This window comes from Alexandromys fortis, unplaced genomic scaffold (genome assembly GCF_014885135.2).
Source record: "Alexandromys fortis isolate MF-2015 unplaced genomic scaffold, M_Fortis_MF-2015_v1.1 scaffold_79, whole genome shotgun sequence".
Classification (NCBI taxonomy): domain Eukaryota; kingdom Metazoa; phylum Chordata; class Mammalia; order Rodentia; family Cricetidae; genus Alexandromys; species Alexandromys fortis.
Window position 1 is genome coordinate 1,403,074 of NW_026067964.1, and position 16,506 is coordinate 1,419,579.

Sequence of the window (16,506 nt, forward strand, 5' to 3'; positions counted from 1 at the left end):
GGCAGGGCTGCGTCCCCGGCACCCGGCCGCCCGCATGGCTAGTTTATACCCAGAAATAATTACACGGAAACTGTATTCTTTCAAACACTGCCTGGCCCGGCTAGTTCCAGTTTCTTATTGGTTAGCTCTTACATATTGTTCTAACCCATTTCTAATATTCTGCGTAGCCCACGAGCTGGCTTACCAGGGAGGATCTTAACCTGCATCTGTCTGGCGTGGGAGCATCATGGCGACTCTTCCTCCGCTTCTTTTTCCCAGAATTCTCTTCTGTTTTCTCCACCCACCTAAGGGTGGGCCTATCAAATGCAAATGGGCCTAGGCAGTTTCTTTATTAATAAGAAATCACTCCAACATCATGTGGCAGTCAGGAGACAATTTGGAGTCCTCTTATCTCTATTATGGGTCACAGTGATTAACTTGCATCATCAGGCTTGACAGCAAAGCACCTTTCCTAGCCTAGCCATCTCACCAACCCCTCCTTTCATCCTTCTAGTGAATATTCCTACATGATCATTTTTGATAACTCAGAAAAGATTGTTTATCCCTGGTATTCAGTTTTATCTGTTGGAAATAAAGGCTGACAAGATGGGTCAGGAGGTTAAAGCCTGATGATCATGTCTCAGTTCCCAGATCTCCCAGTGGAGGAGAGAACCAACTTCCAGAAGTCCTGACTTTCATATGCTCACATCCCGTCTGTCCGTCCGTCTGTCTGCCCCTCTCTCTCTCTCTCTCTCTCTCTCTCTCTCTCTCTCTCTCTCTCTCTCTCTCTCACACACACACACACACACACACACACACACACACACATTGAAAAATGTTTTAAACAAGGTACGAAAAGTTTGAATGAGGCATATAGTTTGCTCATTTCGTATGGTCTGTAAGTTATCTGATGTTGGCACAGTAGAAAACTTTCAGCCTTTTCCCTGTGGCTGCAGTGGTGGCCACAGCTCCAGGAGGAGTATACTCATACCACAGGTAGACAAGAGGCAGTTCTATTATGTCTGGGTTTTATGTTGGGAGAGTAAAAGCTTTTCTAGAAGTACCTGGCACCTCTGCTTTTGTTCAGTTGGTCAGATTATGTATAAGGCAGAGAAGGCAAGAAGAAACCTTTATATAAGATGGTTGAGAGAGAAGTCAACAATGAAAAGGAACTCATTGACAGCCAGAGATGTATTACACAGTAATAATCCTAACCCTGATTCTAACCAATCAGATCTTTGCTCTTACCCAGTCAACTTTTTTTTTTTTTTTTTTTTTTTTTTTTTTTTTTGAGCAAGGATCTCAGTATATAGCTCTGGGTGGCCTGGAACTTTATATGTAGACCAAGATGGCCTCAAACTCATATAGAGAATGCTGGAATTAATGGTATAAGCAGCAACACCTGGCTCTAGTCAACATTTTAATCTGTTAACAATGTGATGTTACAAATGAGCAAGATCAACTTGAAAGTAAATATCTATTGTTTTATCTTTAGAATAAAAAATTCCTATGACCATTCTACATGGTAACTTTGATGTGATATACCCCTCTCTATATTGTATGTTTTATTACTGTTGGCTAATAAAGAAGCTACTTTGGGCCTGAGCCATCCGCCAAACAATTATAATTAATAGCCTTCAAATGATTATTTCATAAACTGACCGGCAGGCAGGAGAGAAATCAGTGCAATGGGATTGGGAAAGACGCAGAGAAACTTCCAGCTACATAATTTGAATCCAGTACCTTCCCCCCACCTCAATATGTGTATCATTTAGTAATCATTGAATATTTTTCCTAGGAAAAAATGATGAACAAAAAATTCACACAAAAGATACTTATTGCAATATTGTTTTTACTGTGACAAAATTGGGAGGGTTGGCCAAAAAAAACCTGATGATTTCCATGTAGTGAAATGCTGTGTAGCTACTAAAAATACTGCAGAAGCTGGTGGGTCTGCTGATGGCCTGCCTTTCATTCCAGAGCTCAGTGGGTAAAGGCAAGTGGATGTTTGTGAGTTAGCCTTGTATAGCAAGCCCCAGACCAGTCAAGGCTACAGGGTAAGACCTTGCCTCAAAAAAGACAAAAAGACACCTGAAGATAGTTATTGTCTTTATCACTATTCTGTTGCTGTGAAGAGACACTAATCATAAAATCACTATATCATAAAAGAAAGCTTATAATTGATACTGGCTTATTGTTTCAGAGGTTTAGTCTATTATCGTCATGGCTACACACTGGCAAACATTGTGCTATATAAGTATCTGAGAGCTCAACATCGGAATCCAAAGGTAGCAAAAAGAAAAAGTCACTGCAGTAACCTGGCTTGGGCTTTTGAAACCTCGAAGCCCACCCTCATTGACACACTCCTCCAACAAGGCCACACTAATCCTTTCCATGAAGTGCCATTCCTGATGACTCAGCATTCAAATATATGAGCCTGTGGAGGCCATTCTTATCCAAACTATGACATTCTATTCCCTTGCCCTCATAGACTTATAGCCATATCATAATGCAAAAAACATTGATTTCAACTTCTAATGTCCCCACAATCTTTTATAGTCTCAACACTGTTTAAAAGTCTAAGTTCAGAGTCTTTTCTGAGACTCATGGCAATATAAAAGCAGATCACATATTTCCAACACACAATGGCACAGAATATACGTTACCATTTCAAAAGAGAAGAAAGAGAGCATAGTGGGGAAATACTGGACCAAAGCAAGACCAAAAACCTGCAGAGAAAACTACATTCTGCATTTCCGTGTTCAATGTCAAGTCTTCAGATCTCCAATTTTTTTGAGCTTTGTTGACTACATAACTTTCTTTCTGATGGGCTGGTTCCACACCTGGTACCCTCTGGCATCTTCAGTATTTTGGGGTCTCCAACACAATCCAGACTTTGCCTTCACAGATTTGCACAGTGGCCTCTCTGGGCCTCCATGCAGGGGCATCCCTGATACACTCCTGGCCCCAGCAGCTTTTCTTAGCCAAGAAGGCAGATTCCACAACCCCTTTCTTGTATCCCACAAGGCCAACACTGCCAAGTTCTTCTGCTTCCTGGGGCTGGAAGTTGGTCCCCTCTTACAGATGCATTTACATCAGCTTTCTGTTTTTGGTCGTTCCTCTCACTGCTTATACTTTCCCTTAGTTCCTTTTCACCAGGTGAAGACAGAACTGGGTCTTGCCCTGAGGTCACCTTTCTTTATTCCACTTGCTGTCAGGTTTTTCTGTACACCTTTTATCTCCTTGAACACTGACCTTAGTGCCATTGCACTTCCTGGTGCTTCCTTTCTCTTCAAACTATATTCTTTGTATTTTTCCTTGCTCAACTTGTTCATTTTCATTGTAGATCTGCATGAGAATGACCACTAGTAGTCATATGGCAGAGTCAGTACTAGGCTGTCTTGAAATCTCCACCAGTGCCATGAACCCAAAAGTTGTCAATTAGGCATTAGGCAGACTTTTAGGACAAGGGCAAAACACAACACTTTCTTTGCTAAAATATCGTCAGAATGTCTCTAGGCTACTCTTTACTCTGAAACTCCTTGAGCTGGGATCCCACAGCTCAAATGACCCTCAGCATTGTCTTCCCTGCATTAACTGATATGGCGCATTAAGCCCCACGTAAAGTGTTCAACTGCTTTCCTAATTCAGTGTCTACATTCTGCCAACAAGCAGAATGGTCAGGCCTGTCATAGCAACACCTCATGTGGTTTAAATGTAATTGGCCCCCCTGAGCTTCCAGGGAGTGACACTATTGGGAGGTATGGCCTGGTTGAAGGAAGTGTGTCACTGTGGGTCAGGCTTTGAGGTCTCTTTTGCTTAAACTTCACTCAGTGTCACAGACCATTTCTTGTTGCCTGCCTCTGAGATGTAGGACTCCAAGCTACTTCTCCAGCACCATGTCTGCCTATATCACCATGTTCCCCATCATGATGATAAGGGAGTGAACCTCTGAAACTGTAAGCAAGCCACCCAATTAAGCATTTTCCTTATAAGAGTTGCCATGTCATGGTGTATCTTCACACCAGTAAAAACCCTAAGTAACATACCTTACTTCTGGTACCAACTTCTGTCTTGGTCAGTGTTCTGTTGGTGTGAAGAGATATCATGACTGTGAAAACTTATAGAAAAGAAAGCACTAAATTGGAGCTTTTCAGAAGTTTAGTATGGCTGGGAGCATGATGGCACGCTGACAGACATGGTGCTGGAGAAGTACCTGAGTTCTACACCTAGATCCACAGGCAGCAGGAAGAAGAGAGAGCTACTGGGCTTGAAACCTCAAAGCCCACCCGCAGTGACATCTCCTCCAACAAGGCCACACCTAATCCTTCCCAAGCACTGTCAGGCCCTGATGACTGAGCATTCAAATATAAGCGCCTATAGGGGCCATTCTCACTCAAGCCTCCATCCACAGTTACTGATACTGAAACAGTGCCACAGTATTATCAAATAGTTAGTGATAAGGTGCCATTTTAAATGGTATTGGTTTTGAGACAACTGGCCTGGAACTCACTAAGTAGCCCATACTACCCTTGGACCTGTAATCCTAGCTCTGTCTCCCAAGGGTTGGGATTACAAGTACCCACCACCACACTTGCCTCTTGAATTTTTGTAAATGTATACATTGAGAGCAGATTCTTGATGAAACCCTCACCAAGCTATTACAACTTGTAGATGGCAGAAATTTTATTTTCTAGAAATGTTTGCTGTTGTCCACATTTTATGTCTTTTTCATAAAAGCACATTTACATTTTTTTTCAATACAGGATTTCTTTGTGTAGCTTTGCAGCCTGTCCTAGAACTCAGAGATCCACCTGCCTCTGTCTCCCAGGGGCTGGGATTAAAGGCGTGCGCCACCACCAGATCCCGTTTACAGTATCTTTAGAAAATACTTTAGAAATACAGTGCAGGTTGAGCTTCTTACTGATGTGAACTGCACAAAAAAATCTTCATAAAGCTTTCCTCCTGTAATTACCTGCTTTTCTTGGTCCTGTCAGGAGAGCAGCACTTCTTGGTGATGGTCTATTAATATATAGTTAATCTCTAAGCTAAGGCCACAGTTGAAGTGAATCACAGAAACTTGAGGGCAGGAACCTGAAGCAAGATGGCTTGTTTCCACCTTAGGTTGGTGGCATGCTCCCTTGGAAAACTTGATTAAGTTTCAGTTTTCACCAAGTATGAAAAGCTGTAGGCTATGCATAGTGGCACACACCTTTAATCTCAGCACTTGGGATGCAGAGAAAGGCAGATCTCTTGAGTTCGAGGCCAGTCTGGTCTACATATAGAGTTCCAGGACAGCAAGGACTACACAGTTGTCGGGAGCTATGCAGTCTAGTCTCGGCTACCTGTCCAGCGGTTTCCTCAGGACAAGGCACCTGTGGAAATGGACTCTCACTTGGTAAGTAGTCCACGGGAAAGTAGAAATTTGCAAAATTCGTTCAGTTGGCAGGTTCTTTCCTCACATTATATTGTCGATTCTTTGGGCAGTTTTTATTTTTACTTTGTCAGTCACACATGCAACAGCTGCAATTTCCCCTGCAAATTCTGTTCTTTCTCAAATATTTTCCCTTAAGATTCAGCAGGGGGCTAATGCTTCTCAAATCTCTCATCTGGAATTACTTGTTACAACTCCTAATCCTGGGAACTATTCTGGCTCAATAGAGACAATTCGGTACGTATGAGCAAACAACACTTGAAGCGTTAACCATGTCTCAGTTATGGAAAGGAGAGTAAGACATGCGTATACAGAATAGGAGAAGTCTCAGGTGTGTGTGTAGTGCCAGCTGTTGAGAGTAAGCTCCCTGGACACCAGTGCATAAAGTCAGGATAGAACTCAGTGTGAGCCAGTGGGGAATGCAGCATAAAATATGGGATGGGAAGATCCATCGTTACTTTACACACGGGCTTATATTGGTGGGAGAAGTACGGTATAGATCCATCGTTACTTTACACACGGGCTTATATTGGTGGGAGAAGTACGGTATAGATCCATCGTTACTTTACACACGGGCTTATATTGGTGGGAGAAGTACGGTATAGCGAGATGGGAAAAAAGTGCCTTATCAAAGTCTGCCCTTTACAGAGAACGAGACATGGGATGCTCTGCAGAAAAGGGAACTATATAAAAGCATATCTTGCATCCCCTGAGTAAAATGAGACCCTGGGGACCATGGGAGAGGGTTGAAGGGGAGGGGAGAGAGAGGAAGGGGAGCAGGGGAAAACGTATGGCTCAATAAAATCAATAAAAAAAAAGCATATCTTGCAGACAAGAAAGAATTGTTGGAAGAATGGAGTGGTGGCTCAGTTGTTAAGAGCACTGACTGCTCTCCCAGAGAATCCAGGTTCACTTCCCAGCCCCAACATGACAGCTCACAACTGTCAGTAACTCCAGGATCCAACACCCTCACACAGACATACATATAGGCAAAACATCAATAAAATAAAAATAAATAAATTAAAAAGAATAATGGTTTGGGTTTGAACATTGTTGTCCTTAAAGCATTGTACATGTCTCTTACGATACTGCAAGTAGCTGCCCCTGACATAAATGCTTCAAGCAGGATGTGTCTGGCTCCATGTAGTTAAGCCTGCAAAAATGCTGAACTCTGTCTAGAATAAGGTTACGTAGGGGGTGAGAAAGTTTATTTGGGAAAGCATAAAGGGAAATGGGACTTTTTAGCTTTTTATAATGATTATGATGTATTTCTTGAAATACGTATTTTTTTTAAAAGTAGAAAATAGGAACCAATATAAAGCTGTTTATGTAAGCCTGGTAGAACAAACTGTGTTAAAGCATAATGACGGCTCAAGATATTCAGGGCCACTTGTGTGCAGTCCACTTGGTCAGAATTGTTCCTTGCACTGGTGCCCCTTCCCTTGTCACAGGACCTGAACCCGAGCCAAGGCTAGGCCCCGGCACATAGTGGGACCCTGTCTTGAGAAACAAGCAAACGAAAACAAAAAGGAAGAAAAAGCAAACTGTCTCCATTCAGTTTGCATGCACACCCTCACAGGCACATTTTCCACAGCCGTGTGACCAGAGCACCCAGATGCAGGTACTGCTTGAGGTGAGGTGGCCTTTCAGCTTCTTGCTAGTTTAAAGCAGTCATCGAAATCCTGTCTCCCCATTAGTGTAGCTGCTGGCTTTGCTTTCCTTAGGGTCCACATTGGTGACACACACCGTACTTAGTGAAAGACGCCAGCCAGTTCTTCAGCTGGAGGACAGGAGGCATCATCCCAGCGTGTGAGCCTGAGGACAGAAGTGCAAGCAGTTAGATACTCGCACATTCACCAGACTTCTTTCTAGCCCCTTTCTCTTGTTTGTGTGTAGATTATATATATTTTCTCTTAGAGCGTGTGTGTGTGTGTGTGTGTGTGCATGTGCCTGCACACACATGTATGAGTGAACATGCCTCAGAGAAAAACATAAGCTCTTCCCAGATACAGAGTTCAGAGTTACACAGAATTGTAAGCTACCTGACGTGGGTGCTGGGACTCAAACCCGAGTCCTGTAGAAGAGCAGTAAAACTACCCCCTGAGCCACCACTCTAGTCTCTGTGTGTTTTGGAGATTGCATCTCACTGTGTAGTTTTTACTGGCTTTGGGTTTACTGGGTAGCTCAGGGACTCTGACCTCACTATGTAATCTAGCCTGGCTTCAAATGCACTGTGTAGTCCAGGCTGGCACTGAACTCAGGATTCAGCTGCCTTAATCTCCCAAACAAGTAGCAAACAAGTACCGCTACACTGGAGTGTCTTACAGCCCACATTTTCAAATAAGAGAAGCTGCAAATTATATACTGGAAACCCAGCTTCTGCAAGAGGGCATTTCCATTGATTGGCATGTATGAACAGATTTTTCTTCCTGCTGAAAGAAAAGGCATTGTATGAAATATGCAAAACATACCATTGCAAATAACCCCTGAAAACAGGCCTTTTATTGGTAGGCAAACTATATGAGGAAGGGAAAGACAACCCTATGTGCTTCCTGAAGTCTTAATCCGAATATTTTCAAGTTCAGTAATTAGCCAGAAGTAACGTAGCCTGTCAAACATTGCAAGGCATGCAGATTTTATGTGGCTTAAATAAATTTTTGAGATATTATCTACTTTTATATAACAGTCCTAGAAGTAACAACCTCTGACTTTTCACGTGAATAACTGCAAACCGTAGCACTTGGAATATCTTTGGGCAGCCAAGGAAAAATGCCTAGATACCATCAACGACTCTGAAGTCAGTTTCCCGGAAGAAACCAGGAGAGGACTAGTCCCACACGTACGCTGCTGCCTTGGAAGCGCCAATTGGTGAATATTTGATTTTAGGGGGTGTGATGCTGGAGAGGATTGGACCCAGGGCTTCAAGCGTCTAGTTGTTTTACTGTTGACATAGATGGCTGAGTCCCCCTGGAGATTTTAACTGGAAATACTTAGTGTAGGTGTGTTCTGCCTTCGTGGCATTTTTTAATTCACCACTTGCAAGAAATGCCACTTCCTTGCCCTATAACCAAGGTGACTTGGAGTCTCCGAAGCTTTGCTCTGTCTTTTGAAGGTCTAGAAATGTAACCTTGTCGACCCAATACAGCATAGTTCTCTCTCAGTCATGTGCTTTAGGCACCGAGCCTGCCATTACTGGGTGTGGTGAAGGGCATCTTGTGAATGTGAGATAACTTGTTGGCAGGGGCCATTTAGTGGAATGTGGCAGTCCTTACCCCTGTGGTAGATGGTAAGATAAAGGGAATGGTCACCTCTAATGACAGCCTACCTATGCTGTTCCCAATTTAATTAAAAACACCCTAGCTTGCCTTCTGTGTTCATTGCTACAGGCAAACTTAGTTCTAAGGTGCCAAACTGTACAGACAAACCTTGTGTGACGATTCTAGGGAAGAAATTTTAGAGACAATGCTAGGAAACAGTCTTGAATCTTAATAGAAGCATGACAATGCTCTAAAGTTCACCTACTGAATCGCTAGACCTTTACTTGGTGAGGGAACCCATCTCACGCACACATACTTTCTCCTAAAGTACATATGTGTATTATGTATGTTTAGGATTTGTGTTTTAAATGGGTGCTTTTTTTCTGGTATCAGTTCTTAACTATTGAGTGAGAACTAAGTCTGATAATGAAGACTTTAAGAAAGAGGAATACCTTTTTAAATTATAAAAGAATGATAAACATAAAGCTCATGTTATGACACCATGGTTTGTAATACGAAGTCAAGTTTGCTAATGATCTGTGAAATTGCATAATTATTTCCAAGAAGCTTGCTCCCATTCTCTGGCCTCATAAACTGCACTATTGACCAGGCAGAGATATCAGAAGCATAACTGATTATTTTCTGTCTACACCAGTGATCTAGAAGTGTTTAATAAACAAGTACCCAGCCTGCAAGCAGAGCATGTTCTACCTGAAGCCATTATATCTTCTATCTGGTCAAGTGTCCTAGCTAAGTCAGGGGAAGCTAGTCAGGGATACTAGATATGCTGGAAACACAGATAAGCTTGTGTGTGCACCACCAGTATCTGGAAAAAACTCTGGACTCTGTGAGAACAGCAAGTACTCTGAAACACTGAGTCATCTTTCCAGACCCTTATATGTATTTTTAAGTAACAGTTTAACAGTTTTTGCAATTATAGGTTACGTGTGACTAAGTCAGTTGGACTCTGTGAGTGGTATAACATGTGTTGGGGGATGGTGACGGTGTTGGTCACTCACCACTTTGTTCTGAATGTTAGCATCATCCTCCCACAGCTCTCTTTGCTGCCAGATGCCCCTTCGATTTTCAGCTTGTTCTATAAGCTATAAACTGATTCCCTCCATGGAAATTTCTAAAGGCTCTCTTGCCTAGCAACACCGAGAAAGCCCTACAGCCTGGCACTGTTGGATGTCCAAAGTATCCTCTTTGACTCTTCCAAGCACCATTCTTATGTACTCGTTGATTTCCAGTAGTTGTGTGTGTGTTGTTGTTGTTGCTGCTGTTGCTGTTTTCAGACAGGGTTTCTCTGTGTAGCTGTCCTGGAATTCACTCTGTAGACCAGACAGACTGGCCTGAAACCCAGAGAGCTACCTCCCTCTGCCTCCTTTGGTGCTGGGATTAAAGGCATGCATCACAACTGCCTGTCTCAATCTACAATTCTTTAGTCCAACAGAGTCATCATTAATTCTGCTGTACTCTTTAATGCCCTGGGCTCAGCCCATCATGCTCTCCGATCCCACCTAGAATATCTGCCTCTATGCCTTCATCACTGGCATTCAAAATCCTACATAAAAAGAGTCTGTGTTTGTGTGCATGCCTGCAAATCCTTGTGCCCGTATGTGGAAGCCAGAGTCAATGTTAGGTGTCTTCCCCAATTGCTCTTATCCTTATTTTTGAGACAGTATCTCACCCTGAACGCAGAGATTACCAGTTGGGCTAGACTGGTTGGTTGGCCCTCAAGCCCCAGAGATTCTGCAGTCCCCGCCTCTCAGTGCCGGGATGAGAACTCAGGTCCTAATGCTTGTGTGGCAGGCACTTTACCAACTGAACCATTTTGACCTTGAAAGATATTTTTTTAATGGGATAAAAAGAATCCTGTAATGTTCGGAATTTTGCGGTGACTGTACTGTATCTTAGTTAGAGTTTCCATTATGTGAAGAGATACCATGGCCATGACAACTTTATAAAGGGCATAAATGATGATCCAGGGAGCTCCGGAGAAGAACGGGAGGGTGCAAGCCCTGAATGAGCAGCTAGAGATAAGTAGAATAGTAAGAGCTAATTATGTAAATTCATTTCTAGACTTAGCTTTTGGAATTTCCATGACCTGTGCCCCTTTTGGATCCTGGCACACCTGGCCTGTCTTCTTCATATTGATCAGGGCCACCAGGTCTGGTTGGCTGACCTGAGAGGGTAACTTCTACTTTGCCTGTTGCTCGGAATCAGTGTGTCGCCTGGTTCTGTTTCCATTGGTTTCTATTTCTCATCTCATTAATAGAATTTCAATTATCTTCCTTCCAGAAAATATTCTTTGAGCACCTAGATGGCATGTCAGACACTTTGTTATGTGCAAGGGAACATAAAATTAGCAAATCTGAAAGGGGACATTACGATGAACAAATCCGATATGTCTCTGCCTCATGGAGTGCACTGATTTTCACACTAAAAGAATTGTGTTAGGTGGGCAAGTTGGATGACTGCTAAGATTAAATAAAACAACGTTTTGAAAAAGAATCCACTATTTAGTCATCAGTTCCCAGCTTCAGTCTAACGACCAAGTCACCAAGGAGCAGATCTGTGTTCTGGAGAGTCTCCTCTCAGCTAGAGAAAGTACAAGACTCATCACGGGAGCTTGGCGGCTTGGAAGGACAGCAGCTCTGGATACTCATGCTCCAAGGAGAGGCGTTCCCCACCTCCAACTCTAAGACAATCCTGCTGAACAGGTAGCCAGCTTTTTGGATGGCCTCTAAACCTATTTTTTAAAAGTACATACCTCTCTGTTCATGTCAAAGTTAACAGATTTTTGTCATAAGTTCAAACAAAAGCATTTAGACTGTGGCACGTTGCATATGCCCTATTTTGTAATGTGTCGTGGTGTTGTAAGTACTGGCGTTATATCACCCAATGCTCCTGCTTTTAAAGATGGCCAGCTGGATAAGCTTTCCTTAGTGATTTGACAGTGTTAAAAAAAAATGCTCATAATCTACTTTAAAATTCTGAGGTCTGTGATATTTTGCCACCCAGGTGACACGGGACCTGAAGTGACATGAGGAAGTTAGTCGGCACAGCCCGGAGGCAGCATCAACAGGCATCCTGCCAGCCTGAGACTCAGCTGGCTGACAGAACATCGGAGACTTTGCTAATATCATTTTTATTGATGATAAAACTGGGCTCTTAATAGTAAGTGGCATGTGACTGCTAGCGGTGGGTTTCCCCAGGGCGATCAGGGAGATGGAGACATGCGCACTGGCTTTAGAAATGCTCCCGACTCTGGATGAAGGCTGACTGGAAAGGAAGAGTTGGTGTGAAGGCATGCCACTGTAGTCAGAGCTTCTCCAGGTATGGGACAGAAGGGGGACCCAGGAGCTGGACCAAAGCACGGGGAGTATGAGACTAAGTTCTGGAATGTTCAGCTAGCTGCCTCTAGGCAGTTGTTGGCAAGCTGCTGTATAAACTACTTTGTAATTGTTGGTTAATATTTAATAAAGGCCTGTGTTTAATAGGACTTGATCTGTTGGAGGTGTTGTTCACACCCATCAGTGAGATTGTGGGCACTAGGTAGATTTTATTTACTGCAAGATATTTTTGGTTGCTACTGAAAGTCACCTGACATGGACACAGTTGAGTTATATTATTATTTCATGACAACCATGATCTCTTTTTAATCATTCAGATTATTTAAAATAATATGTTTCAAGCATGGTAAATTTTTTTAAATTTTTATATATATATATTTATTTATTTTTATTTATTATCTGTACAATATTCTGTCTGTGTGTATGTCTGCAGGCCAGAAGAGGGCACCAGATCTCATTACAGATGGTTGTGAGCCACCATGTGGTTGCCGGGAATTGAACTCAGGACCTTTGGAAGAACAGGCAATGCTCTTAACCTCTGAGCCATCTCTCCAGCCCAAGCATGGTAAATTTTTATATCTATGTATTTGACACAGACTTTTTTTCTGATGCATTATTTTTGTAAGTTTGTTATTATTTTATCATATTTCTTTGAAATACATTTTATTTTGCAAAGTAAATCAAATCATGCCTATATTCTATATATCTTTCTTTATAGCCATTTTAAACTTCTTTGTAAATGTTGGGTCCAAAGTATTAAAATACTCTTGCATTACATGGACTGTACAAATTATGAGTAGCATAGTTGATCAGACATTGATGACACATGTTGGTAATCACTAAACACAAAAGTGAACTTTTACTGAAAAGTTCTCCTTTGATAAAGTAGATGAGGACTCTCAGTGAATAGCTAGTACCAAAAAGGACTAGTGAAAGACACATCGTTTGACCCTGAAACCAGAGCCATCTCTGCCTCTGACCAATGGAAACCAACCATTCCCTGAACAGAAAAACTGACTAATTCCTGAGGAGGAAATGAACCAATCCCTGAGCACTCTGACTGTGAACCCAGAGCCAGTGAAGGAAAAACACCCAGGATCTGAGACCTGAGCCAGTGAAAGAAACACTTTATCCCTGAACCCAGAACCAAAGAAACACACCCTGACTCTGAAACCAATGCCTAAGAATCACACTTTGGCCCTAGAATCAGAGCCAGTGAAAGAAATATGACCTGGTCCTAAGATTAGAGCCAAAAAGCTCAAAAGAACCAGTGAAAGAAACACAATTTGACCTTGAAACCAGAGCCATCTCTGCACCTGACCAACTAAACTAACCAATCCCTGAGCAGAAACTCTTCTCCCTGGGAAAACTCTACCCCTAAGAAGCCCTATATAAACCCCTTTACCTGTTCAGTAGCAGGCTGTCCTTTCCCACCCAGTATTGTATACATCAGTAGCATGGTCTCATTAACTTCTCTTAAATCTTGTATCAATCATTATTTTCCTGATTTCTTTTGAATCACAAAAATAGGAGAATTCCAGGAGGAATTGGATGGCATTGATGTGCCCACTATCCAACTGTTCCTGCACTAACTGCTGGGCAGCTTGTAATTTTTCTTCTGTTAGAGGCCACTGATTTGCCCATACAGGCTTGTCACTTTTCCAAATAACTGGGTCTGCATGGAATGCAGGCTTTTTAGTTTATTTTTTCTAAAATTACCCTAAGCCTGCCTTTTGCAAGCTATGACAGGATCAATCCTTCCCTCATTCTCCTTGCCCAGCCCTTGATTGGGTAACAACTCTTTAGCAATGACTGTATTAGAGGAATATAAATATACCCCCATTCAGGTCATAATGTCTTGGCCCCACAAGTTTACAGGTAAATGAGGAACAATGTATGGCTGGAAAGTTCCTTCATGATCCTCTCCTTCTCTTCAGTAAAGCTCATTGCTACTTTGTTCAGAATTTTGAGTTTGACCAATCCCTTGAAAATGTGTAATAGTCTCTGTTTTAGGCCACCTTGAAGGCCATTGACTGGCAGTTGTAACAGAAATAGCCCCACCAGTATCCAGAAGACCAGAAACACCTTTTCCATCTATAAACAAAGTGAGTTCTGGTCAATGTGGACCTATGGCTTGTAGCCAGTAGGCATCACATTAATCAAATCCAGCCTCTCCTCTCTTACCTCCCTTAATTTGATTTCTAATTTGTACCTTAGGAAGTAAAATTAATTGTGCAAGCCTCTGGCCTGTCTTTACCACAGAATTCCATTGCATGAATGAGTCATAACCTTGATTTCTCCTTCAAAATTGTTGTCAGTGAGTGACTCCAGGAGGAACAAGGATCCTTTGCACAGTGGTACTACTTCTATCCAATAGTAACCCTATTGTGCCTTCCAATAAGGCCCATGTACCCCAGTGGGGGAGAGCTTTCATCCTGGTTCTGTCCTATGTCTCTATTTCTTCTGTATCTCTGTTTCTCCTCCTTAATTTATCTAATCCTCACACTCCTACCCGGACCATGCAAACCCTGTCGAGGCTGGACCCTGATAGATGGCACCCCAGTGTGTGGCTACAACACTAGTTCTCCTTTTGTCGAGGCTGGACACTGACAGATGGCACCCCAGCGTGTGGCTACAACACTAGTTCTCCTTTTGTCGAGGCTGGACCCTGACAGATGGCACCCAATGTGTGGTTACAACACTAGTTCTCCTTTTGCTGAGGCTGGACCCTGACAGATGGCACCCCAGCGTGTGGCTACACTAGTTCTCCTTTTGTCGAGGCTGGACCCTGACAGATGGCACCCCAGCGTGTGGCTACAACACTAGTTCTCCTTTTGTCGAGGCTGGACCCTGACAGAGGGCACCCCAGCGTGTGGTTACACTGGTTCTCCTTTCACGACTGGCTTGTTTTTTACTTTGCATTACATCCTCAGAGTTCATCTATGCTGTGGCACATGTCCAAGATCCTTTCCTTTTAAAGGTTGAATATCATTCTCTTGAAGGTATGAAGAGTGTCTACCAAAACGGAAGTGCTATGTCAGACCCTACTGAAATGGAGCCATGAAGAAAGAGCCTTCATGAGGATGCCCCTTAACAAGAGCTACCACGAAAGGTTTTCCTAAGGGAGCAGCACCCTGGGCCTCCCGGGCCTGGTGCGGGCCAGTGACTGCTACAACTGGTAGAGAAGTACTGCCCCCCAGAGAAGAGAGTGCTTGCTCTGCAGTCCTACGTTTATCCCTCTGAGGGGAAAAACATAAATACTAAATCCACTGAAATTTTAAATTGAAAGGAAAGAGAAAAGAAATGCACATTCCAGGGTCCTGCACTGGGAAAACTCTGTTACCCCAGCCCACCCAGCTTCAGGAGATTGCAGTAGATCACCAGGGAAGGGGCTTGGAGCATTTGTATCCCTAGGAACACTGTTGAGGGGTGGGGTGTTATGATTTGCTTTCAACAGCACAATCCTCAAAGCCAGTGGGTCCACTGCGTCAATCTCCAGAAACATCTAGATGATTAGCTTGCAATGCACAGCAGATTCCTCCTGAACACAGAACTGTGGATGCGAACATGAAGCCACTGACGGGAGACTGGCCAGGGAGTTCCTGTTCGCCGAAGCCTCGGCCAAGCTCCAACAGTAAACAAATCAGATCTGATCATGCCTGACCCCCAGAGCCGATGAGAGCGGTTCAGAGGCGCATGCACGGAAGGAATATGTGGCAAACACCGAAGCTACAATGTGCGATGCGGTAGAATCGTCAGAGTCGTGATCCCGAGAATGCATTTGGTTTCTTGGAGAAGATGTGTCGATTCTCAGGATTTGTTTTGAAACCAATTTAATTTTGTGTGTACAGAGCTGTTTTTATTAAGAATCTGATGCAGGGGCTGGAGAGATGGCTCAGTGGTTAAGAACACTGGCAGTTCTTCCAGAGCATCCGGGTTCAATTCCCAGCACTTCTATGGCAGCTCACAACTGTCTGTAACTCCAGTTCCGGGGGCTCTGACATCCTCACACAGACATACATGCAGGTAAAAAACCAGTTTACATAAAATAAGAATAAATAAATTATTTGAGAAAGAATCTGATTAAGGGGATAGACAGATTACTCACTGGTTACAAGTGTGGACTGCTCTTGTGGAAAACCGAAGTTGAGTTTGACTTGCTCCACGAAAAATGCTCAATAGAACCTGGCAAGTTAAATAAATGAAGGCTAGACAGAAACTCCCAGGCGCATGGCAATCAGCAGGTAGAGACAGGGCTATCTGAGAGTTCCAGACGAGCCACAGCTACATAGTGAGATCCTGTCTTTAAAAAAGTAATGGCGTATGCATGCAATAACAACTAGGATACAGGAGGCTTTGAATTTGAGGGACACCAGGTGGTGTCATATAGGCGGGCCTGGGGGAAGGGACAGGAGAAATGTTGTAATTATAATCTCAAAAGAAGATTCAAAAACCAACATTCATGGATGTTCCAGCACCC

General features: G+C 43.1%; 1 long non-coding RNA gene across 1 annotated transcript; it reads left to right on the forward strand.

The window, feature by feature from the left end:
* Positions 1-9,102: 9,102 nt before the first annotated feature.
* LOC126508570 (uncharacterized) lies at positions 9,103-15,953 on the forward strand. The gene is made up of 3 exons (XR_007593877.1): positions 9,103-11,850; positions 12,460-12,591; positions 15,029-15,953. It is a non-coding gene; the product is annotated as an uncharacterized lncRNA (long non-coding RNA).
* The last annotated feature ends 553 nt before the right edge of the window (positions 15,954-16,506 follow it).